At 40.0% G+C, this 27689-nt stretch overlaps 1 protein-coding gene and 1 long non-coding RNA gene across 3 annotated transcripts in view; both read right to left on the bottom strand.

Moving 5' to 3' along the window:
• Positions 1 to 27689, bottom strand: part of ANK2 (ankyrin 2) — a 688006-nt gene that overhangs the window by 530497 nt on the left and 129820 nt on the right. The window lies entirely within an intron of this gene.
• LOC309627624 overlaps positions 16132 to 27689 on the bottom strand; it is an 81945-nt gene continuing 70387 nt past the window's right edge. The window contains exon 2 of the long non-coding RNA XR_014243866.1: positions 16132 to 17287. This is a non-coding gene — a long non-coding RNA (uncharacterized lncRNA). The remainder of the gene's footprint in view (positions 17288 to 27689) is intronic.

Genomic DNA, 27689 nt, shown 5'->3' with positions numbered 1-27689 from the left:
CTCCGCAACAAGACAGGCCGCGATAGTGAGAGGCCCACACACCACGATGAAGAGTGGCCCCCGCTTGCCACAACTAGAGAAAGTCCTCGCACAGAAACGAAGACCCAACACAGCCAAAAATAAATAAATAAATAATTCCCATTTAAAAAAAAAAAAGTCATGTTCCTTGCTTTAAAAAAAAAAAAAAAACAATACACAAGCATTCTCATTGAGACCTTCTACGTTGGGAGTTTGGTATAAACCAAAATTCATTGTAACTACAAGTAACAGAGCTTTCAAAAAGTTTTAAGAAAATGAAAGATGGGAAGGTTAATTTTCTTACTGCAATTTTTAAACCCTCCACATTAAGTTTCAAGACTATATACAGTGCTTTTGGGTGATTATGACTTAAAATGCTGAGCCAGAGTTCTCCCCATTACTTTGGCAGCAACTGAAGTAACCTGTACCATTGGGTGGATCAGAGTCATCATAATGCACAGGTCTTAGCTAATGCCATTTCTAAGGCTAACGAATCCCTAGTTTCTACTCCTAACTGTCACCCAAATTAAAGTGCCACCAGCATAGCACCTAGTTGTTTTTATATGGTTTCAAAATACAGCATTAGTTAACCACTTTTGACCAAGTAAACATTAAAGAAAAATAATGTTGGAGGTGTGGACTCAAACCCTAATAAAAGATATTGCCTGTTTTTTGTTTTTGTTTTGTTTTGTTTTGTTTTTTGTATTACAGGCAGTACATAATATCAACAGTCACAAGTGAGAAATGTGATCTCCTCAAAGAATTAACATATAAAATCGGCCCATAGTGCAAAGTCATCTTAAAGAGGCAGAGTAGCAGAAGTTAAAATAAAGGGAATGTCATACCTGCCACTCCCCTCACCTGATCAGCACCTGCTACATAATAAGGATCTCAACAAATATTCAGTGAATGAATGAGTGGCAGTCTCTGAGATCATTAACACTCTGAGATCTCATTTACTATATGAACATACCCAAAGTAAGAATGTACTATTTCGAATTAGAATTCATCAGTAGCAGAGGAACACAAAAGGAAAGCCGTCAATGCAGATGTTGGAAATGTCCATCTAAAAAAATAAATTTTTTTTAAATTCTTATCAATGTGTTAATTAACTAGATGGGGGGAGGGATTCCTTTCACAATGTATACATATATCAGATCACCAAGATGTACATTTTAAATATCTTACAATTTTGTATGTCAATTGTACCTCAATAAAGCCTAAGTTTTAAAAAAAATCCCTACCATTTAATGAAAATGTTACTGGTCCTTCCCAAAATGTCATAATGATGAGATGGCACTGAGAATCAGTGATGTATCTGGTTAAGGGATATCTTGATCCCACCTGGAACAAAATCTTTGTTGAATGCTAAATGAATGTTAATATTCATTTATTAACCAGAACACTTATTTTAGTCCTTCCATATTATTTTGAATCTGTTTTCTTCCTTCTACAGATAATTTTTGGCTCTTCTCCATAATACCCTATCTAATTCCTGTTTCTTCTTCTCATGACCTCTACATTTAGATAGTTTTTCTGGTTGCATATATACCTACATAAATGTAAGACCCTTGGGGACCCCTGAGTATACTGTCATTTACCTTTTATTAATTCCTTTAATAACAGTATTTTATCATATAATATTTGACCTTCCTTTGTTTACAAATATTTGATTATTTTCCTTGTGATATTACAAAAGATGGAGTTGCTCAGTTATAGTCATCACCAAATCAAATATATATAAAGGTACTCTAAACTTAGATATTTTCCCCAAAATTACATAGGAGTAAAAAGTAAAAAACAAGATTTTTAAAAATTTATTTACTTTATTTATTTTTGGCTGCATTGGGTCTTCATTGCTGCACATGGGCTTTCTCTAGTTGCGCCAAGCGGGGGCTACTCTCTTCATTGCAGTGCACGGGCTTCTCACTGCAGTGGCTTCTCTTGTGGCGGAGCACAGGCTCTAGGCATGCAGCCTTCAGCAGTTGTGGCATGTGGGCTCAGTAGTTGTGGCTCACAGGCTCTAGAGTGCAGGCTAAGTAGCTGTGGCGCACAGGCTTAGTTGCTCTGCGGCATGTGAGATCTTCCCGGACCAGGGCTCGAACCTGTGTCCCAAGCATTGGCAGGCAGATTCTTAACCACTGCACCACCAGGGAAGCCCAAAACAAGATTTTTTTAACCTTTAAGATAATGCTGAAATCTCAGGCTATTGAATTTATTACATCTTACATAAAATTAGAAATTATGACTTTTTAATTTGGGAGTAATACATGATCATTAATATTTTTTTAATGAGACTATTTGAAAGATAAAAAACTCTATATCACCAATGTTTCCACTACCCACACATAGCCACTCTTCCTCCTAGCCTTTTTCTCTATTGAAAGACCCCTTGGATTTTTATAGTTACAATCACACTAACTATGTATAAATTAATATCCCTTAAAATCATTTTTTTTAATGAAATAGCATATTTGGTGGGGGGGACATAGCTTACTAACCTTTTGTTCTAGAAAAAAAGCATAAACATAGATTAGGAGAAATTATAAAATGTCAAGGCATTTAATAGATTACAAAATCTTTACTTCATCACTAAAGTTACATGTGAGCATTTATGTATAAAAACTGTATTTACAGGAAAATTCAAATTCTGGAATTGCCTGAATCCTCTAGAGTAAATGGTTTTCATTTAATTTTTTATTCATAGGAAAAACATTTATCTCATGCCTTAAGAATGTTTTCCAAATCAAATATATAAAATAACTGCAAAGAAAAAAACTAGTTAATCTAACAATACGATTAGGTCATAAGACTTCACATTTGAGTATTTGACTGACTAATTTCATTGCCATCTAATTTGAGGAGAAATAGCCCTTCTCAATGGAATTAGACTCAAATCAGAGTCCATAAACATTTCCTCCACTACTTTTGTTTCTGAGCTTTTTTAAAAATCCCATAAAAAACCACTGGGACTCTGGAACACAGCTGCCCTTGTTAGCATTCCAAAAATTAAAGCTCTCATCTGCCTTGGCCAGGAACACTCCAGAAATAATGAAGCCCAGCTCTCACATGGAAGATAAGCATGTTTAAAAATGTAGCTCAGAACTGCTCTCATGGAACAAACCATCTCTATCTCTTTATGAAATCAAAAAGTAACAATTGGATGCTAAAAATAATGAGATGAATTTATTCCAAGAGGAAGCATCATTCCTTAAGTCTGTCAAATACCACCATATTAAAGCTCTTTGTTCCTATTTTTGATATTGAGTGCTCAGCAGTTTAATGCCAGTGGTGGAAGTAACGATGATCCTTAACTTCTACTAGGTGTTGGGCAAATGCCAGATATCTTCTTTCCATCCTTTATTTCCTTTCATCTTCACAACCACCCCCAGTGAAACCAGGACCCCTTAAAACTGAGCTCCTCTGCTGAGTTTATGATCAACCTTTCCACCCAAAACTTTATTCCCTTTCTTGTCCCACACCTGTTCCCCCTCAAAATTGAGGAGTATCAAAGAAAATGGGGATTGAAACTGAGCAGGATTCTGCGAGGTCTTCCCAGGTACAAACGCCCCTCTGTGTCCCCCTCTTTCTTGTTTGTAGCAAAAAAAGGGAAAAAGGCTTTAGTCTCCTAGGCCTCCCCTGAGTTCCAAAGAGCAGGCTTAAGTAGTTAATAATTAGGACAATAAAGTCACAGGACTTAGTTCCTCCTGAAGGGATATACATCTGATGATGAGTTGTTCTACAGAAACTGAGACTCCCACCCAGGTGGAGGACGGTGACTACATGCTAACCACAAACACTAGACCCCAGACTGGTTGGAGCCAGAAGGTTGAGATTCTGGAAACATCACCCTGTTACCTCACCACCTACCAGTCAGAAGAAGGTCCATGAGCTGATCATGCAACCTACGACCCTCTCCCTTAACACTATCTTTGAAAACCCTCACCTGAAAGCCAGAAAGTTTGGATCTGTGAGCCTGAGCTGCCCGTTCTCCTTGCTTGGCCCTGCAATAAATCTTTCTCTGCTCCAAACTCTGATGTTTCAGTTTGTTTAACCTCACTGTGCATCAGGAACATGACTTTGGGTTCGACAACACTAGGAGTATTATTACCGTCACTATTTTAGATGAGGAAATTGAAGCAGAAAAGCTAAATAACTTGCCCCAGTCACTTAGTAAGTGGCACACTCTAGATCTGAATCTAGGTTTGAACTCAGTGCCAAGTTCTTGATGCTCTTATATCATAGAATAAGGAAAATTTTTCTTTATGTTCTCCACATAGCTCTGAATACCGCCCCCTGTTCTTCCCTCGTTTTCTCTCACCACTTTTTGTTTGCTTGTTTTTAACAAAGAATTATCTCAACGCACACTTATGATAAAATGTTGCACCCTGAAAGAGCTCCATTTTAAAACATCATACCAAGTAAGGATTAGAAGCACCATCAGGTCCCTTGGGACACGGACCATGCCATTAAGTTTTATTTAATCCTCTCAATAACACTTTACATACCCCATTTTATACAAAAACTCAAGTAATTCAAGTAACTCCCCTCAAAGCAAATAGCTATTTATAAAGCTGAAATTTTTGTACAGCCAAAGTTGAAACCCACATATTGTTTACTCCAGAGTCCATGCTCTTTAATAGGCTAAAATATGTGCACTGCCATGCCTGAAATAAAGAGGGTATTTAAACAACCCTCAGTAAATCAGAGTAACCACATGTTTAGTTTGGGTCTCAATCTAAATCCTCGTTAGTCAAATGTGATCAGCCTTTGGGAGAATCCTAAATTCCTCAGAAATGGATTTAGAAGTTCCAAATTTCAAGGAATTCCAACCTATTTAGTAGTCCATATGTAATTTCAACCTTTCCTTTCCCTAAGAAGACAAAGAGTGTAGCCCAGCTAATTAGGTCTTTGTCAAACAATAGTTCTTTTCTCTAAATCTGTGGCTTCTCACCCAGATGATAAAAAGCTATTTCAGCTCAAGACTTTTACTTAATTGGTTTGCACCCTACCAGGGATCTCCTGGGCTCCTCCTGCATATCCCCACATCAGAGTGCAGGGAATATTCTCTGCCTGCCAGCAAAGCACAGTTCTAAGATTTATGCCTGGCTTTCATGTTCACCCAATGAATTAACTGCAAAGGCTTTGCTCCTATTGCTACCTTCCCTAAGGCAAGCATTGCTTCGGAAGCTTGTGCATGTCAAAGGAAGTTTGTTTACCATTAGAAAAGTCCACCAGAATTAACAGTGAAGCGATTCTTTTGCAGCCTTTGGCAGCCCACATGGCTAAGGACCCCAAATCCCAATAGCCTCAGTCACACAAGCTTGGAAAGCAAAACTCACATCCAAAAACTAGCCATTATAAAATCTTTCCACTTTAAAATGTTAACTTTTTAAATATTCTACTGGTACTTTTTAAACCCACATAGTTAAACAAGCTCCTAATTTAGCAAGTATTGCCTTATGTTGTAACTATATGGTGATACAATTTTAGACCTAAAGATACCAGTAATCATTTTTTCTAACCGCTTCATTTTTCCAGATACTTAAGGACCAGAGGGATCAAATATCTTTTCCAGTTAGTAGCAGAGGGGGGTCCAGAACCCAGATCTTCTCAATTGTTTCTTAGTGTTCAAATAAAAACATTTTTTAAAAAAAGGAAGAAAAAAACCTGTTAAAAACTTGGGTCACAATAAATTGTAAATTTGACTCCAAGAGACTGTGGGAGGAGAGAGTGACTGGGAAAGGAAGCACAGTCAGTGGCACTTAGTCAAATAAATGTTTTATTCTCTGAGTGATAGGATGCTGTAATAATGAAACACTGACATGAATCTTCCTTTCACTACAGCTATTTTCCCCCACAGAATGGATCAGATTTGCTGGGATATACCACGCACCCAATGTAGCGAATGGTATTCTGTATTCTGTAGAGAATGGCTCCTCCATGATTGGCAGATCAGCCAGTGAATTCACATCTGTTAGGGAGCAAACAAACATCATGGAAACCAGGGCAAATTTAGTAAGCAACTGAAATTTCATCTTTTCATTATTATTTTTTTTCAAGCAATAAAGGTTCAGGAGAGTGCTAGCTCTCTTAACCATCTAAGCGGAAGTCAGTCAGGTGAGAGGGAGCCCCAGCAAGGGCTTGTGGCCAGGCAGGGTGGTCACAGATGAGTAGGGAAGCAGCTGCCCCCATGCCGATTGCACACACACTTGCTGCTCAGCAGAGACTTTATGAAAGAGACTTCAGGCAGCAGAACAAAAATCTCTGGCTTCCTGCCATATAAGCGGGCAGCAAATAAGAGACAATAGAAGGGCACAAGCTTAGGCACAGCACCGCTGAGGGTTGGAGCCTTCTTGGACGTGAGGAGGAGGAGCCTGCTGAGGCCAGACAACTCAGGAAGACTGCCATCTATCTGGGCCCACCTGCACTTATCCCTTCCCAAATCCAGAAAGCACAAAGAAGAGTACCAGGAGTATAAAAGGCATGGTATTTTAACGTAGATATTGAAACAAATGATCATAATTACCTTATTTAAAACTATAGCTCTTTGAGAGAGTATGGCTAACAAAACCCCAAAGTTCTCTCTTTTTGCTTTGCCCAGGAACTATTTAGCCCAGTGACTATATAGCCCTTGGCCCAGACATACTTGTCTGTCATTTACTTCAAAGACTTCAGGGTAGGCAGCGGGATAATGTGGTTGTACACTGATGTTAATCCACACTCTGAGGGCAGCTAAATCACGTTTCCTAGGGGGTGGTCTTTGGCACTGGACAAACCCTCACCAAGAGTCCAAATCCCCAAGGTTGCTTGGGCAAACACTTCAGCCATCTCCCTCTGAATCTGTGCAAGAGGGGTCATTAATGAACACAAGGGCCTTAGATATAATCTATTCCTGGTGAACTGAGTGGTGCTCAGGCAATGGGGACTGCCTGGAAATGATGGATGGAAAGCTCTGCCCCGCAGGGTCGAGCAGCTGTCCAGCCCAGCAGCAAAACAATTTTAAGACAGCTCTTATGACAAAAACTTCATTTGTTCCTGTGTCTGTCACATAACAGAAAATTCTGTCACCTGATCCAAACACAGGGTTAGGAACCCTGCTTCCAGACCATCATAACATTGCCTCAGATGGACCTCCCATATGTTGGTGATTTCAGGAAAGTACGAAAGGGTGGAGACCAGAAGTTGCATTCCAGGTTGCATGACTGCTTTTGTGCTAGCTCGCTATTAAATGTATGTTCATGGAACACAATTTGGTCCAACACGTGCTTTTATTGTATTATGTCACATGGTAGTTAGGTTGGAGATGGGAGAGAAGACAACGCTCACTTCCTCTACTCACAGCACCTACTATGTGCACAAAAAGAACCTGAGAACTGTGACTGCCCATACTCTCAAGAGAGACCAGTGGTGGGTGCCATTGGATCCCACCACTGCCCACCTCTGCTTGTGTTTGTTCTTCCTGAACAAAGAGGGAATTAAAAGGGAAATTTCCCACACGTAAGTCCCCCTCTAGAACAAGGTATTACTATAAAAGCTGTGAAGTTACATTTACTTCTATAATCTCCAAGTTTGTTTGTTAGCAAAATGATAAAACAGTACAGACAAGAATGCTATATATATGGGTGACGTGTGATGTTGGTGGCTGAACTTTGATTGAGCCCACTAACTGCTGACAAGATGAGCACTGTGGGATTCTAGGATGACTAGAGGCACGGCCTCTGAAGGTTAAGTAAGCTGTGAAATGCACGTCCCCTTCAGTAAACAGGATCAGTCAGGTCCTTTGCTTTGGGTTTTGTTTTTAAGCCTTGTCAGATTATATATCAAGTTGTTTTTTTTTTTATACAGCAGGTTCTTATTAGTTATCCATTTTATACATATTAGCTTATATATCAAGTTTTGTTGTTTTTCACCAGAAAAAAATTATGCAGCGGACTTTGCTGCCAGCGTAGCAATTTACTGAAAATACTTGTGTATGTGTGTTAATTGATTGATTAGCATTTGTAGTATATAATCATGAATCAATACTCCAGGTCAAGAAAAGAGAAACTTTCAAGGAAGACAATAAGAGGGTAAATATTCTCTAAATCATCTTTGTCCTCAAAGATATTACATACAGCCATAGTCCTAAAGAAAATCATTAAGCCAAGCTGATCTTCTTTTCTAATTTTCCCTTTGTTTCAGTCAATACAAGAACTAAGATGGAGTGTAAAGAATAGAATCCTCCTGGAAAAATAAGAGACCTTGACATCATTCCCATTACCAACCCCAAAATTGCTCTTATAGATTAGAAACAACTTAAAAGTCAAGCAGGGTTTCCCTGGTGGTGCAGTGGTTAAGAATCCACCTGCCAGTGCAGGGGACACGGGTTCGAGCCCTGGTCCAGGAAGATGCCACATGCCGTGGAGCAACTAAGCTCGTGCACCACGACTACTGAGCCTGTGCTCTAAAGCCCGCGAGCCACAACTACTGAAGCCCACATGCCACAACTACTAAAGCCCGCGTGCCTAGAGCCCGTGCTCTGCAACAAACAGAAGCCACCACAATGAGAAGCCCACGCACTGCAACGAAGAGTAGCCCCTGCTCACCGCAACTAGAGAAAGCCCACACGCAGCAATGAAGACCCAATGCAGCCAAAAATAAATAAATTAAATAAATTAAAAAAAAAAAAGTCTAGCAGATCTAAGTTCAAATTTCCCTTCTTTCATTGCAGGTACCTAACTTCTCTGAACTATGATTTCCTCATCCATCAAGAAAACATATTTAATAATATCTACCTTGCAAAGTTGTTGTAAGGACTAATACAGGTAATAGATAAAGAGCACCTGAAAGAATGCCTAACACATAATCTGTGCTCAATATATGACAGTGTTATTATTTTTCTTATTGACCTTATTTTTGTGAGTAATAATATTGTCATTGCCTAGAATGAAGGAAGCAGTAACACCTATAAATAATTCATGACATTCCATGAAATAACAGTCATCTTCATTGCCTGAAAGCAATAAATAAATTAAAATTCTGATTTTCTTCATGATGTGAAAAGAATGTGAAGGGGATCAAAATATGCTGCCCCCAAATATGCCACTTTGGCATAAAAATTGTTTTGAGCTGAAGGCAATTAAAAAGCGGTGAATGTAGAATGTAGAAAGAGATCGCTGCTCTCACCCTATTTGCCTAAGAGTGAAACATAAATTTCCCTTTTTGAAGTTGTTCTCCCTTTCCTCTCCAAAACCAGGAAAAGGAAAACAACCATTATTACTGGAGACAGAAAGATGACACCAAAATCAGTCTGCACAAACAAACCTTACTAAAATAAATTTTATCTTTCATTACTTTCCCCCAGTATACTTCCCCTAGAAGCCCAAACCCTTTTTCCTTTGTCTAATCACTTCTCCACAATTTATCACTCTTTGTTGAAACGGTATATGAGATCTCAAGGCTAACTGCTTCTTTAGATCTTCGTTTCCTTTCTATGAAGGGCTCTGTACCCTAAAATTAAAATATTAATATCAAATAAAATGTGTATGCCTTTTCTCCTGTTAACCTTTTTGTCAGTTTCAGTCTAATTTGAACATCTCAATAACAGAAGGTAAAGGGTAGATTAAAAGGTTTTTTTTTCTTCCCCTACAAATTTGTATATGTTTTGAAACTAAGAACTACTCATCTTAATTTTAGGGGAGACAATTAAATAAACAGTTTGGAAGAGCACTTAGTGCTATTCCTTTTGAGTTAGATCTTTGCTACACATCCAAGGGCCAGCAGAATCAGCATTACCTGGGAGCTTGAAAGAAATGCAAAATTTGAAGGCCTATCCCAGACCTACGGAATCAGAACCTGCATCTTAACAACCTCCAGGGGATTTGTATGCACTTTAAAGTTTGAGGAACACTGCACCCTTACTATCCATATTCCTCCACTTGCCAGCCAACTCAGAGTGGTGACATTCTATTATTCTGTTTCTAATCAGCAGGAGGTGACTAAGTAAATTATTACAGCATAGTAACTTGTTATTTCTTTTTTTGAAACCCAGTTAAAGCCTTGTACAATGTGTAAAAGGCTCGGAATATCCATGGTGCCAAATTCTGGACAAATATATTCTTGTGAATTTAAACATGGTGGAAGAATATTTCCTAATGGTTTTTCAAGCTGCCTAAGCCTAACCATGAGCACCTGCCCTTTGTGCTGTGGCCAGTGTAGCACAGAATACATTTTACATAATATGTTATGGTGAGCTCAAAAAGTAGACTGTCTTACATACATTGCTGATTTGATATTTCCTGACTTTTTGAAATACGAATGCTCAATAAGTCTGAGGAATACCTTCCTCCATTTCTTAGAAAACTAGTTTCATCCACATGTCTATTGTTCACAGTACTTTTAAAAAATTTTTTTTCTTTTTCTTTTTTTTTCTTTTCTTTTTTTTTTTTTTTTTTTGCTCTAATTGACAAAGACTTTCTTTACCAAAATTTAGTTAGGTTCCTTTGAGCCCTCAACTAAGCCTCAATCTTGACCCCCATCCTTGCTGGGACTGGATAGCCCAACTTTAGCAAGAATCCTGCTAAGTCAGTTTAGAAAGACTCTCCCACCCTGGATATCTGAGCAAATTCTTCATCTCCCATTCTTGATATCTAGTCACCCTGGCTTGCCTTCAGCAAGAATCCCGTTAAGTCAGTTCAGCCAGAATCCTCCTACTCTTGATGTCTCCTCTTATTATTTTCCATCCACTGGCCCCCTCACTCTGCTCACTAGTTCTAAATCCCCAGCTCTCTTTGCTATATTGGGAGTTGAGCCTGATCTCTCACTTCTCTTACTGTAGTCTTGACATCTTTCATAATAGTCCTAAGTAGTCTTCTTTACCATTTTAACAACTGTCAGAATAATTTTGTCTTTAACAATACCCTTTTTAAAACTTATTAAGAAGCAGCCAGAAAAAAAAAAAAAAAAAAGCAGCAGCAGCCAGAGCACAGAAACATTGGCAAGAACTGTAGCTTACTCATTGAGAACTGTAAAGCACTGGGAACACTTTGTTTGAACAAAGTTTATTTTACTAAAAGTATATTTGAGACTATTTAGCTCAAAACAAAACAAGCTAAGTTAGTCAAGGCTGTGATTTTACCCAGAATGCTAGATAGAGATAGTCTAAATAAAATCAAACATCTAAACAATGGTCCAAAATTGTGAAGCCCCAAAATATTAATGATCTATTTCTGTTGGGAGTATAAACAGGAATGAGCAAGCTGAACAGAGGTCCAGTGATCCTGCATTAACTTACCTCTTGGGCAAGTACCCACGTCTAAGTTTCACTCATACTGCTCATTTTAAGTCCCAGAAACGAGACAACAGGAGACTCTTCTCACATCCCTCCAAAGGCCATCAAATTGACAACAGGGTGGTCAATTTCCAAAGGTCCGAGCGCTCTACATAATACTGCCCCCATCACATCAAGCATTCCCACTGGGGGTAATTTTTATTTTAAAAAAATATTTATTTATTTAGGCTGTGCCGGGTCTTAGTTGTAGCATGCAGGATCTTTAGTTATGGCATGCGGGCTCCCTTATTTTATTCTATTTTTTTAGTTGCAGCATGTGGACTCTTAGTTGCAGCATGCATGTGGGACCTAGTTCCCCAACCAGGGATCAAACCCAGGCCCCCTGCATTGGGAGCACGGAGTCTTACCCACCAGGGTAAGTCCCCCACAGGGGATATTTTTTAAAAGACCTCTAAATACTCTCAAGTCTAAAAATTAACAAAATAGGTAAACGCAGATGTAGTTACTAAAATGTGGATAGATGATAAGACAATTTCAGGCCACTTTTACAGGCATCTCCTTGGTTGAGGGCTTCATTATCCATACCTGTGTTTCCCAAGGCTGCGTTCTACAGAACACTAACCGATGAGATGTTTTCAAAAAAAAAAAAAATGGTTCCTTGATCAAATTAACTTGGAAAAGAATGAATGCTCTATCCTCCCTGAAAAGAATCATATGTTCATTGGCATACAAAAGATTCTAAATCATATTAGCATGTAAGGTTCTGAAAAGTTCCGAAGGAAAGGAGCCTGTATAACTTTCTTTACTCCAGGGTTTTCCCAAATGCAATTGCCACAGAACATTTTCTTTAAATCCCACTTGTGTGGGAATTCCCTGGTGGTCCAGTGGTTAGGAGTCGGCGTTTTCACTGCTGAGAGCCTGGGTTCAGTCCCTGGTGGGGAACTAAGATCCTGCAAGCCGCGTGGCCCAGCCAAAAAATAAAAAGTTTTTTTAAAAAATCTCACAATGTGAATTACTCATTGAAAATTGCTGAACCTTATGGTGAGGACTTCATCTTCTTGGGGAAAGAAAAGGAGGAGGAGATGGGAGGGACGGGTGTGTTATATTATCAGTGAAGCTTATTTAAAAAAAAAGGATTAAGGTATGGCATTCACAATACTTGCAGACACACAAATACACTACCATCATTGCTTCTCATCTCTCCAAAAGTATAGAATAATGGGGAAATTTTGCTTTTCCTTTAAAGGTGGAGAGCCTAGAGGTAGCGTGCAGTCATCCAGAAGAGCCCCTACTGGTAACAGAGTTAGAAAGTGAGGACAGGCGTGGAGGATGAGAGGCGTTCCGTATGGCCCATGGGGCTGGGGCGAGACACCTGCACCTGACAAATCATTCCCATTTATTCAGAAGGATGAAACACAATCACTGAGGGCACTAGAAGACTGGGAGGAGGGCTGAAGAAAGCAAAGAATGAGGAGGGTAACAGAGGCGATCGCTGCACCCATTGTTATTCACCATTTGTTGTGTCCTTGAAGAGACGGGTAACTTGGTGGTTAAGCTCGGGGACTCTGAGTCTGACCCCTGGCTCTGTCACTCTCCAGGTGTGGGGTCTCAGATAAGTCACTTAACCTTCCCGTGCCTCTAGTTTTCTTGCATAGAATCATACTTACCTCATAGGGTCGCTGTGAAGTTAGTATGTGTAATTCGATGATGGCAATGACTGGCACACAGTAAGTACTAGAGACATATTAGCTATTATCACTACAGGTATTTCTGCTACAGCCTGATGCATACATCCTGAAAAAAATTCTGTATTCTACAAAACTGTGCTCTAAAAATACAGTCTATGGGGGGCAAGAGAGGAATAGAGGGACTTCTTAAAACCTATGCAACCTGTCATCAGGGCACTACCAAAAACTGTAACTGGTATTGCTTGGACTTCCTGGCCAGGCAACTTAGCTGAAAGTTGCCTCAGCGGGTGTTTAAAATGCACAAAGACAATCGAGTAGAAATGTGGACAATACTTCAGTCTGAGCAGGCTGGTAGGTACCAAGAGAATGCAGATGGACACAGGACTCTGGGCCAGAGGACCTGCCACTGAGGTGATCCCAGGAGGGCAATGCAACCCACCAGGAGTCGTGAGCTGCATGCGGCCAGCGGTGTGTCATTTTTAATTTTCACAAAATCCAGCAGAAAGTATCCCTGGTAATTTATCTATTCCAGGGTCTCCACTGAGAGAAAGAAACAATTAGGAAGCTCACTGTTTCCACACATCTGAGCCATTAGCCTTTCACCCAGCTTTTTCAGTACTACAGTTAGTAGTTTGCTGTCTGTTTGCCTGAATCCTTTGTCATTCTCAGTTAATTTTTAACTCATGGGGAAAAGAGGAGTAATTATATATTAGCCCCCTGCTTAATACACTTTCCCATTTGAAGATGAGGAAACTGAGGGAAAAAATCATTAACTTGCCCAACGTCAGACAGCCGTGCAGAGAGCAAGTTCACGGTCTGTGCCCATAGAATGGGTAGCCTGTATTACTCAACGTATTTGTGGGATTAAGAAACTGAACTGCAAAAGCAACACTTGTGTCATTCGGAGCTTAATGTTTAGAAACAAACTAAAATCTTTTTTCAGGTTTGTCTATATACCTTCAACCTAACTCTTCAACACCCGATCAGAAACACAAGTAATATTATACAAAGACGCAAATAATCAAAATCAAGCCAGAGCACCTCACCCCCCATGCTACCCCACTCCTCCCACACCGAGCCCCTTCTCAGCACACGGGCCTCTCATTCTTTTTCCTCACCCTAGCCCCCACCTCTGCACAACTGCTCCTAAACTGACCCCTCCATCACAAGCTCATTATGAACCCACTATCCATCCCTATCAGGTGTTGCTCCTGAAGCCACTCTTCATCCTGTAACTCCAATCTTGGTCACTCATTTCTCACTCTCTCTTAAGCTAGAACTCTTCAGTACCTTCTTGAAATGCTACTTCCAGACAGCTGAACTGCTGAATCAGGTGGATCTAACCTCTCATTCCTACAGTACTGGCCCTTATCGTCTGTCCCCTGGAGTCTACAACACTCTCCCAACTTATCTCCTCCCTCCCTGCCACCACCTATGGGTTCTTCTACCAATGTGACCGTGCTAGAGCACAAGGCTATCCCGCCACCACAGCATGGCAGGTGACCGTCCATCATCTGGCCTGCACTGTCTACAAGTTCCTCTCCTACCACGTGCCTTAAAGTTCCTTAAACATGCCAGATTGGCTCTTAAATTTTTGGTTCTTCAATCATGTGTTTCTTTCTGCCAGAAAGACCCCTCCTCTACTCCCAGGCCCCACCTCCTCCAGTTCTATAATCTATATAACCTACTTCCTACTAACCCCCCCCACCCCAAGTTTATAAGACTCCATTTAAGAATCGTTTCCAGAGGAGCTTCAAGATGGCGGAAGAGTAAGACGTGGAGATCACCTTCCTCCTCACAAATACATCAGACATACATCTACATGTGGAACAGCTCCTACAGAACACCTACTGAACGCTGGCAGAAGACCTCAGACCTCCCAAAAGGCAAGAAACTCCCCCATGTACCTGGGTAGGGCAAAAGAAAAAAGAAAAAACAGAGACAAAAGAGTAGGGACGGGACCTGCACCAGTGGGAGGGAGCTGGGAAGGAGGAAAGGTTTCCACACACTAGGAAGCCCTTTCACGGGAGGAGACTGCAGGTGGCAGAGGCGGGAAGCTTCGGAGCCACGGAGGAGAGCGCAGCCACAGGGGTGCGGAGGGCAAAGCGGAGAGATTCCCGCACGGAGGATCAGTGCCGACCAGCACTCACCAGCCCGAGAGGCTTGTCTGCCCACCCGCCGGGGCGGGCAGGAGTTGGGAGCTGAGGCTCGGGCTTCGGAGGTCGGATCGCAGGGAGAGGACTGGGGTTGGCTGCGTGAACACAGCCTGAAAGGGGCTACTGTGCCACAGCTAGCTGGGAGGGAGTCCAGGAAAAGCTCTGAAACTGCCTAAGAGGCCAGAGACCATTGTTTCGGGATGCACGAGGAGAAGGGATTCACAGCAGCACCTAAACGAGCTCCAGAGACGGGCGCGAGCCACGGCTATCAGCATGGACCCCAGAGACGGGCATGAAATGCTAAGGCTGCTGCTGCCACCACCAAGAAGCCTGTGTGTGAGCACAGGTCACTATCCACACCTCCCCTCCCGGGAGCCTGTGCAGCCCGCCACTGCCAGGGTCCCGTGATCCAGGGACAACTTCCCCGGAAGAACGCATGGTGCACCTCAGGCTGCTGCAAGGTCACGCCGGCCTCTGCTGCCACAGGCTCATCCCGCATCCGTACCCCTCCCTCCCCCCGGGCTGAGTGAGCCAGAGCCCCCGAATCAGCTGCTCCTTTAACCCCATTCTGTCTGAGCGAAGAAAAGACGCCCTCAGACAACCTACACTCAGAGGTGGGGCCAAATCCAAAGCTGAACCCCGGGAGCTGTGCGAACACAGAAAAGAAAGGGAAATCTCTCCCAGCAGCCTCAGGAGCAGTGGATTAAAGCTCCACAAACAACTTGATGTACCCTGCATCTGTGGAATACCTGAATAGACAAAGAATCATCCCAAATTGAGGAGGTGGACTTTGGGAGCAAAGATATATTTTTTCCCCTTTTTCTCTTTTTGTGAGTGTGTATGTGTATGCTTCTGTGTGTGATTTTGTCTGTATAGCTTTGCTTTCACCATTTGTCCTAGGGTTCTGTCTGTCCATATTTTTTTTTTTTTTAGTATAGTTTTTAGCGCTTGTTATCGTTAGTGGATTTGTTTTTTGGTTCGGTTGCTCTCTTCTTTCTCTTTCTTTCTTTCTTTCTTTCTTTCTTTCTTTCTTTCTTTCTTTCTTTTTTTCTCCCTTTTATTCGGAACCATGTGGATGACTGGGTCTTTCTGCTCCGGATGGGTGTCAGGGCTGTGACTCTGAGGTGGGAGAGCCAAGTTCAGGACATTGGTCCACCAGAGACCTCCCAGTGTCATGTAATATCAAATAGCGAAAATCTCCCAGAGATCTCCATCTCAACACCAAGACCCAGCTCCACTCCATGACCAGCAAGCTGCAGTGCTGGACACCTTATGCCAAACAACTAGCAAGGCAGTAACACAACACCACCCATCAGCAGAAAGGCTGCCTAAAATCATAATAAGGTCACAGAAACCCCAAAACACAACACCAGATGCGGTCCTGCCCACCAGAAAGGCAAGATCCAGCCTCACCCACCAGAACACAGGCACTAGTCCCCTCCACCAGGAAGCCTACACAACCCACTGAACCAACCTTAGCCACTGGGGGCAGACACCAAAAACAACGGGAACTACGAACCTGCAGCCTGCAAAAAGGAGACCCCAAACACAGTAAGTTAAGCAAAATGAGAAGACAGAGAAACACACAGCAGATGAAGGAGCAAGGTAAAAACCCACCAGACCTAACAAATGAAGAGGAAATAGGCAGTCTACCCGAAAAAGAATTCAGAATAATGATAGTAAAGATGATCCAAAATCTTGGAAATAGAATCGAGAAAATACAAGAAATGTTTAACAAGTACCTACAAGAACTAAAGAGCAAACAAACAACGATGAACAACAAATAAATGAAATTTAAACTTCTCTAGAAGGAATCAATAGCGGAACAACTGAGGCAGAAGAACAGATAAGTGACCTGGAAGATAAAAAAGTGGAAATAACTACTGCAGAGCAGAATAAAGAAAAAAGAATGAAAAGAATCGAGGACAGTCTTAGAGACCTCTGGGACAACATTAAATGCCCCAACATTCAAAATTATAAGGGTCCCAGAAGAAGAAGAGAAAAAGAAAGGGACTGAGAAAATATTTGAAGAGATTATAGTTGAAAACTTCCCTAATATGGGAAAGGAAATCGTTAATCAAGTGCAGGAAGGGCAGAGAGTTCCATACAGGATAAATCCAAGGAGAAACACACCAAGACACATATTAATCAAACTATCAAAAATTAAATACAAACAAAAAATATTAAAAGCAGCAAGGGAAAAACAACAAAAAAGATACAAGGGACTCCCCATAAGGTTAACAGCTGATCTTTCAGCAGAAACTCTGCAAGCCAGAAGAGAGTGGCAGGACATATTTAAAGTGATGAAAGGGAAAAACCTACAACCAAGATTACTCTACCCAGCAGGGATCTCATTCAGATTTGACAGAGAAATTAAAACCTTTCCAGACAATCAAAAGCTAAGAGAATTCAGCACCATCAAACCAGCTTTTCAACAAATGCTAAAGAAACTTCTCTAGGCAGGAAACACAAGAGAAGGAAAAGACCTACAAAAACAAACCCAAAACAATTAAGAAAATGGTAATAGGAACATACATATCGATAATTACCTTAAATGTAAATGGATTAAATGCTCCAAACAAAAGACACAGACTGGCTGAATGGATACAAAAACAAGACCCGTGCATAGGCTGTCTACAAGAAACCCACTTCAGACCTAGGGACACATACAGACTGAAAGTGAGGGGATGGAAAAGGATATTCCATGCAAAAGGAAATCAAAAGAAAGCTGGAGTAGCAATTCTCATATCAGACAAAATAGAATTTAAAATAAAGACTATTACAAGAGACAAAGAAGGACACTACATAATGATCAAGGGAACAATCCAAGAAGAAGATATAACAATTGTAAATATTCATGCACCAAAAATAGGAGCACCTCAATACATAAAGCAAATGCTAACAGCCATAAAACGGGAAATCGACAGTAACACAATCATAGTAGGGGACTTTAACACCCCACTTTCACCAATGGACAGATCATCCAAAATGAAAATAAATAAGGAAACACAAGCTTTAAATGATACATTAAGCAAGATGGACTTAACTGATATTTATAGGACATTCCATCCAAAAACAACAGAATACACTTTCTTCTCAAGTGCTCAAGGAACATTCTCCAGGATAGATCATATATTGGGTCACATATCAAGCTTTATTAAATTTAAGAAAATTGAAATCGTATCAAGTATCTTTTCCGACCACAACGCCATGAGACAACATATCAATTACAGGAAAAAAAAATCTATAAAAAATACAAGCACATGGAGGCTAAACAATACACTACTTAATAACCAGGAGATCACTGAGGAAATCAAAGAGGAAATGAAAAAATACCTAGAAACAAATGACAATGAAAACAAGACGACCCAAACCCTATGGGATGCAGCAAAAGCAGTTCTAAGAGGAAAGTTTAGAGCAATACAATCCTACCTTAAGAAACAAGAAACAGGGCTTTCCTGGTGGCGCAGTGGTTGAGAATCTGCCTGCCAATGCAGAGGACACGGGTTCAAGCCCTGGTCTGGGAGGATCCCACATGCCGCGGAGCAACTAGGCCCGTGAGCCACAATTACTGAGGCTGCGCGTCTGGAGCCTGTGTTCCGCAACAAGAGAGGCCGTGATAATAAGAGGTCCACACACCACGATGAAGAGTGGCCCCCACTTGCCGCAACTGGAGAAAGCCCTCGCACAGAAACGAAGACCCAACACAGCCATAAATAAATAAATAAATAAATAACCCAAAGTTTAAAAAAAAAAAAAGAAACAAGAAACATCTCAAATAAACAACCTAACCTTACACCTAAAGCAATTAGACAAAGAAGAACAAAACACCCAAAATTAGCAGAAGGAAAGAAATCATAAAGATCAGATCAGAAATAAATGAAAAAGAAATGAAGGAAACAATAGCAAAGATCAATAAAACTAAAAGCTGGTTCTTTGAGAAGATAAACAAAATTGATAAACCACTAGCCAGACTCATCACGAAAAAAAGGGAGAAGACTCAAATCAATAGCATTAGAAATGAAAAAGGAGATGTAACAACTGACACTGCAGAAATACAAAGCATCATGAGAGATTACTACAAGCAACTATATGCCAATAAAATGGACAGCCTGGAAGAAATGGACAATTCTAAGAAAAACACAACCTTCTGAGACTGAAACAGGAAGAAATAGAAAATATAAACAGACCAATCACAAGCACTGAAATTTAAACTGTGATTAAAAATCTTCCAACAAACCAAAGCCCAGGACCAGATGGCTTCACAGGTGAATTCTATCAAACATTTAGAGAAGAGCTAACACCTATCCTTCTCAAACTCTTCCAAAATATAGCAGAGGGAGAAACACTCCCAAACTCATTCTACGAGGCCACCATCACCCTGATACCAAAACCAGACAAAGATGTCACAAAGAAAGAAAACTGCAGGCCAATATCACTGATGAACATAGAAGCAAAAATCCTCAACAAAATACTAGCTAACAGAATCCAACAGCACATTAAAAGGATCATACACCATGATCAAGTGGGGTTTATCCCAGGAATGCTAGGATTTTTCAATATACGCAAGTCAATCAGTGTGATACACCATATTAACAAACTGAAGAATAAAAACCATATGATCATCTCAATAGATGCAGAGAAAGCTTTTGACAAAATTCAACACCAATTTATGATAAAAACCCACCAGAAAGTAGGCATAGAGGGAACTTACCTCAACATAATAAAGGCCATATATGACAAACCCACAGCCAACATCATCCTTAATGGTGAAAAACTGAAACCATTTCCACTAAGATCAGGAACAAGACAAGGTTGCCCACTCTCACCACTGTTATTCAACATTGTTTTGGAAGTTTTAGCCATAGCAATCAGAGAAGAAAAAGAAATAAAAGGAATCCAAATCGGAAAAGAAGAAGTAAAGTTGTCACTGTTTGCAGATGACATATGATACTATACATAGAAAATCCTACAGATGCTACCAGAAAACTACTAGAGCTAAGCAATGAATTTGGTAAAGTAGCTGGACACAAAATTAATGCACAGAAATCTCTTGCATTCCTATACACTAATGATGAAAACTCTGAAAGTGAAATTAAGGAAATACTCCCATTTACCATTGCCAAAAAAAGAATAAAATACCTAGGAATAAACCTACCTAAGGAGACAAAAGACCTGTATGCAGAAAACTATAAGACACTGATGAAAGAAATTAAAGATGATACCAACAGATGGAGAGATATACCATGTTCTTGGATTGGAAGTATCAACATTGTGAAAATGACTCTACTACCCAAAGCAATCTACAGATTCAATGCAGTCCCTATCAAACTACCACTGGGATTTTTCACAGAACTAGAACAAAAAATTTCACAATTTGTATGGAAACACAAAAGACCCCAAATAGCCAAAGCAATCTTGAGGAAGAAAAACGGAGCTGGAGGAATCAGGCTCCCTGACTTCAGACTATACTACAAAGCTACAGTAATCAAGACAGTATGGTACTGGCACAAAAACAGAAATATAGATCAATGGAACAGGATAGGAAGCCCAGAGATAAACCCACGCAATTATGGTCATCTTATCTTTGATAAAGGAGGCAAGAATATACAGTGGAGAAAAGACAGCCTCTTCAATAAGTGGTGCTGGGAAAACTGGACAGCTACATGTAAAAGAATGAAATTAGAACACTCCCTAACACCATACACAAAAATAAACTCAAAATGGATTAAAGACCTAAATGTAAGGCCAGACACTATCAAACTATTAGAGGAAAACACAGGCAGAACACTCTATGACATACATCACAGCAAGATCCTTTTTTACCCAGCTCCTAGAGAAATGGAAATAAAAACAAAAATAAACAAATGGGACCTAATGAAACTTAAAAGCTTTTGCACAGCAAAGGAAACCATAAAGAAGACGAAAAGACAACCCTCAGAATGGGAGAAAATATTTGCAAATGAAGCAACTGACAAAGGATTAATCTCCAAAATGTACAAGCAGCTCATGCAGCTCAATATCAAAAAAACAAACAACCCAGTCCAAAAATGGGCAGAAGACCTAAATAGACATTTCTCCAAAGAAGATATACAGATTGCCAACAAACACATGAAAGAATGCTCAACATCATTAATCATTAGAGAACTGCATATCAAAACTACAATGAGATATCATCTCACACCGGTCAGAATGGCCATCATCAAAAAATCTACAAACAATAAATGCTGGAGAGGGTGTGGAGAAAAGGGAACCCTCTTGCACTGTTGGTGGGAATGTAAACTGATACAGCCACTATGGAGAACAGTATGGAGGTTCCTTAAAAAACTAAAAATAGAACTACCATACGACCCAGCGATCCCATTACTGGGCATATACCCTGAGAAAACCATAATTCAAAAAGAGTCATGCATATATACACTACCAAACGTAAAATAGATAGCTAGTGGGAAGCAGCCGCATAGCACAGGGAGATCAGCTCTGTGCTTTGTGACCACCTAGAGGGGAGGGATAGGGAGGGTGGGAGGGAGGGAGGTGCAAGAAGGAAGGGATATGGGGACATATGTATATGTATAACTGATTCACTTTGTTATAAAGCAGAAACTAACACACCATTGTAAAGCAATTATACTCCAATAAAGATGTTTAAAAAACAACAACAACAACAACAAAAAGAGTCATGTACCACAATGTTCATTGCAGCTCTATTTACAATAGCCAGGACATGGAAGCAACCTAAGTGCCCATCAACAGATGAATGAATAAAGAAGATGTGGCACATACATACAATGGAATATTACTCAGCCATAAATAGAAATGAAACTGAGTTATTTGGAGTGAGGTGGATGGACCTAGAGTCTGTCATACAGAGTGAAGTAAGTCAGAAAGAGAAAAACAAATACCGTATGCTAACACATATATATGGAATCTAAAAAAAAAAAAAAAAAAAATGGTCATGAAGAACCTAGGGGTAGGACGGGAATAAGGACACAGACCTATGAGAGAATGGACTTGGGGACATTGGGAAGGGGAAGGGTAAGCTGAGACAAAGTGAGAGAGTGGCATGGACATATATACACTACCAAATGTAAAACAGATAGCTAGTGGGAAGCAGCCGCATAGCACAGGGAGATCAGCTCAGTGCTTTGTGACCACCAAGAGGGGTGGGATAGAGAGGGTGGGAGGGAGGGAGATGCAAGAGGGAAGAGATATGGGGATATATGTATATGTATAGCTGATTCACTTTGTTATAAAGCAGAAACTAACACAGCATTGTAAAGCAATTATACTCTAATAAAGATGTTAAAAAAAAAATCATTTCCATTGTTGTGCCTTTACAAACCCACATTCCCTCCTCCATTCCCCAACTTCTGTAGAAGTTCCCATCCCTTCTTTTTGGTCCCCATTCTTTGTCATATAACGTTCCACCTTAGTCCCTATAACACTCTTATTGCCCTTATTTCCTTACAGGTACATCTCCGTCTACTACCCTCTAGGCTCCTTGAGGACACGTACTGTATCTAAGTTCTTTCAGTTTCTCTGGTGCCTAACATTATTCCTGGCGTGTAGCTGGGGACTATTAAATGCTTGTTTACTAAATGAATGAATGACACGTATGTTTAAGGTATTTATTTCTACACCACCTTGTGGTCATTCCTAGACATGGCACCTTCTCCAGGATCCTGAAATCCTGTGAATTAAGAAACATTCCCAATTTCTCCAAGATTTCCTCCTATTCTTAGCAGTTCAAAATATTCATAAAAGATGGAAGACTCAATTGATTAGCTAACTTGTAATAGTTGTTCTACTATTAAAAGGAAGACATTTTTAACAACTGAGAGTCAAGAACAATAAAAGCTCAGGGAGTCAACCTCTCAAATTGTTCTGCATTTATCAGAAAAAACAACTGTGTGGATGTAAGTAAGACAAAACTTCTGCTTTTAATATTTTCCTTTAGTAAATTAAATTCCAGTAGATACTTCTAGAGCATCCTTTGGCCTTTCCATCACATATTTTATGCTGTTGTACAAAGTCAATTCAAATTTACCACTATATACATCAGAGAGAAACCAGAGTCATTATAAATAAATAACTTATTTTCTAAGATGAAGGGTCCAGAAAGTGGCTTTAAATATTAAATGTACCCAAATGTTTTCTTTTAAAATCAATAAGCCCAGATGACAACATGTCTTTTCTCCAAATTCCTGCTTAATTCCTTCTGATGCTTTCTTGATTGAGGCCATGTGTTATCTTGAGAGCTTTTTTTTTCCTGTCAGTATTCCATTCCAATACTCTCACTTAGGATTCAGCAAAGAAAAGGGTCTTATATTCCAACAAGGAATGCATCAGAAGAACTCTAAACTGGATACTTATAAATGCCAAGTCACTTACAGAAGTTCTTAACTAGGAAATGGAGAAATTTTTTGTTGTTTAATATGTAAAGACTCACATCTTAGCCTGGAAATTTAACCTCAAACATATTAAATAACTCATGTTATTCTAACTTTCTTGACTAATCAGTTCCACTGATTTTTTGTTGTGTTTAGCCCATACTAGACATGTAGGGAAAGGGTAGGCAGACATAAGAAATAAAGGAAATCCTCTTGACCTCAATAAAATTAGTTGAAAAAATAAAACAAAAAATAAATAAGTTGAGAATTATAAAATAATAATTTTTAAGTACAATAGCAGAGATGCCAACTAGAGGTACACAAAGAGCCATCTAGTAGAGATGGACACTGAATTGGAAATTTAAGAATATAAAGGGTCAAGGGGCTGCCCTTCAAGCAGAAATGTCCACTTGGGCAAAGATGCAATAGGAATGAGCATGGAATGTTCCAAGAACATTATCTTTCTAAAGTGCTGTTTGTAAGCTGGAGTATGTCGTAAAAGAATGTCATGCATTAGGGCAATGAAGAGACACTTGAATGCCAATGTGCATCTAATCCAAAATACCTTGGATTTATAAACAGTCTTCTTTAGGAAGCAAACCAGAAGTGAAGGAGAACACTTACAGATTGGACAAATCCATTCGAGGGTGCTAAGGGTCCATCATAAGTTAATGGTAGCAATACTGGAGAATGGACAAGTTACAGAAGCATTTTAAAGAAAAGCAATGATACTAAAATACTCAACTTTGTGGCATATGAGGGAAGTCAAGTTAAAGGTGATGAAAAGTTCTAGTGTAACAAGAGCAGTCAGGGAGGAAAGCTGTCTTTGAGGAGAATATAATGAACAGGGATGCGGGATGAGAGTGGGAGATCAGGAAGGAGACTTGTGTGTCAGGGGAGGAGGAGAAATGTTCCTCCCACTCCCAATGTTTCCTCCATGTGGACAGATGTCCAGTAGTGCAACCCCCTCGGCCTTGCTCCATCTCCTCGCTCACTCCTCCCCACAGGAGGCTGACTGAGGAACTTGAGAGCAAAAGCTGGACATGTACAGCATCTCTCCTTTTTCTCTTTATCTTTGGGCAGCAATTGCCAGTAGGAAGTGCATCCTGCTGTACACCACCTGTTTAAGTTTTAAAGTGGAGTAATTTTAGGTCCAGCATTAGGAACTCTATTTCTCCCAAGTATAAGCCACCTTTTCCAGTTGCAACTTTATTAATAATAAAGATGGTATTTTGGTTTCATTTGTCTTATTCCTAGTCTATCCCTTAACTGGCTTATATCTTGGGTGTGGAGGATGAGTGCCAGTCATTGGTCCCCTAAAACCTCAGTAACATCCTTGAGGCAATGAGATCATACACAGCGATGTTAACTTAAGAAATATCAACATATAGGTCAAGGTTAAAGATGAATTCCCTAGGAGCAAGTATAGAGAAATAAGAGCAGAAGATGGCAGACAGAGAGATGAATGACCAAACGAGGGTCACCAGCGCATGCTAATGAGTTCCAAGCAAAAAGACCAGCACGGGCAAAGGCAGGAAACTATGGGGCAACATAAGGAAAAGGCGATCAACCTTGTTTAACTAAACTATAAAGTCTGTGTAGGGAATGGGAGAAAGGAACAAAGGATAGGCTGTAAAGGTAAGTCAGAGCCAGATTTTAGAAAAATTTAGACATTTCTGCACAGCAGTGGGGAAACCTTAAGTATTCTAAACAGATCTATGACTAGACATATGCTTCTTTAAGAAGCATAAACTGGAGGCAGTATATTGACAAGCCTGGAAAGGGGAGAGATATCATATAAGGAGGAGAGAGAGAAACCCATACAGGAGTGATAAACCATGTGTGCAGTGGAATGGAGACAGAGAGAGAGAATGGATATAAGAACTATTACCGAATTGAGTGGTCTTAGGCAACTCTTCATTATAGGGGACAAGGAAAAATAGAAAGAGATATTTCAAGACTTCAGAGCTGTATAATACAAAGACCAGTAATGTCATTGAAAGAAATAAAAAAGTTGGGTAGGACACCAAAACTACAAGCAACAAAAGCAAAAATAAGTGGGACTACATCAAACTTTAAATCTTCTGCACATCAAAGGAAACAATCAATAGTGTGAAAAAGCAATCTACAGAATGGAAGAAAAAAATTGTAAAGCATATATCTGATAAGGGGTTAATATCCAAAATACATAAGGAAATTTCACAACTCAGCAACAACAAGGACAACAGCAACATCCAAGTTTTAAAAAATGGGCAAAGAACTTGAACAGACATTTCTCCAAAGAAGATATTCAACATCACTAATCATTAGGGAAATGCAAATCAAAACCATATGAGATAGCACCTCACTCTCATCAGGATGGCCACTATCAAAAAAATGGAAAATAACAGGGATGGTGAGAATGAAGAGAAATTGAAATACTGTGCACTGCTGGTGGGAGTGTAAAATGGTACAGCCATTACTGAAAAGAACATGGAGGTTCCTTAAAAGATGAAAAATAGAATTACCATATTATCCACCTATCCTACTTCTGGGTATTTATCCAAAGGATTTCAAAAGGTAATCTCAAAGATATTTGCACACCCATGTTCATCACAGCATTAACACAATAGCCAAAAGATGGAAATCATCCAAATGTCCACTGACAGATGAATGGATAAAGAAAATGTGGAATATACAAATAACAGAATGTTATGCAGCCTTAAAAAGAAGGAAATCTTGTCACATGCTACCACATGGATGAACCTCAAGAACATTATAAGTGAAATAAGCCAGTCACGAAAGGACAAATGCTCTATGATTCCACTCGTGAAGTATTTAAAGTAGTCAAAAATCAGAAATAGAAAGTAAAAGGGTGGTGCCGAGGGCAGGGAGAAGGCAAGAGGAAGAATTAGTGTTCAGTGAGTGCAGAATTTCACTGTAACAAGATGAAAAAGTTCTAGAGATCTGTTGCACAATAATGTTAATATACACTACTAAATTATACACTTAAGAATGGTTATTGGGCTTCCCTGGTGGTGCAGTGGTTGAGAATCTGCCTGCCAATGCAGGGGACACGGGTTCGAGCCCTGGTCTGGGAAGATCCCACATGCCGCGGAGTAACGAGGCCCGTGAGCCACAACTACTGAGCCTGCGCGTCTGGAGCCTGTGCTCTGCAACAAGAGAGGCCGCGATAGTGAGAGGCCCGTGCACCGCGATGAAGAGTGGCCCCCACTTGCCGCAGCTAGAGAAAGCCCTCCCACAGAAACGAAGACCCAACACAGCCAAAAATATAAATTAATTAATTAATTACTTTTTTTTAAAAAAGAATGGTTATTATGGTAAATTTTGTTATGTTTTTTACCACATTAAAAAGAAATAGAGAAGTAAAGAAGAGGAACTTGTTTATTTGTTTGGTGGGGGGGGGAGTTGATGTTAAGCCTGATTTTGTCACATATATATACACCCTGCACCTAGTGCCAAAATGTCCTCTATAAAAATAGCAGATTATGTTGTCAACTCTGAATGCTTGAACACATCAATTTGTTTTACATGTCACTTTTTTGGGACTGTGCCCCACTTCAACTTTGGCCTCCATACAGATGCTCCTGTAAACCCCTTACATGGTTCAATAAACATGGACTATGAAACAACATTCTACCCTACTGATGCCAAAACAAAACACTCCAGGATAAATGCAATTTTGCAAATTGTTTCACAGTCCAGCAGTTGCTATTTCATGTTCAGAATCAGAAGTCTGCTCCTTTTTATTGCAAAACAGCATATGCACATCCATCAAACTCTTGTTCCATTCCTTATGGGAAGGGTAAGTCAGAGCCAAGGAAACTGATTGACCTTTTTTTTTCTACTACAACTCCATTTCAATTCAGTTCAATGCACTTCCATTTAAAAGACATTTATTTTATGTTTATTTTTGCCTAGCACCAAAGATCAAAGGTGAGTCAGTCAAGACTCCTACCTTCAAAGAGCTCAAAATCCAACAGGTGAGACAACCACATACATAAATAAATATAATAATAAAAGTTCTCTTATAGAAGCATTATCAAATGCTATAAAAACAGATTGGGGAAACCAACTTCTTCCTGCAGTATTCACACACACACACACACAATACGGAAGTGACATTTAAGAAGGAGAGAGAAGGAAGTGGCATTTTGAGGTTCTC

This window comes from Balaenoptera borealis (assembly GCF_965194805.1).
Source record: "Balaenoptera borealis genome assembly, chromosome: 4".
NCBI lineage: Eukaryota > Metazoa > Chordata > Mammalia > Artiodactyla > Balaenopteridae > Balaenoptera > Balaenoptera borealis.
This window is presented reverse-complemented; position numbering and strand designations above follow the sequence as displayed.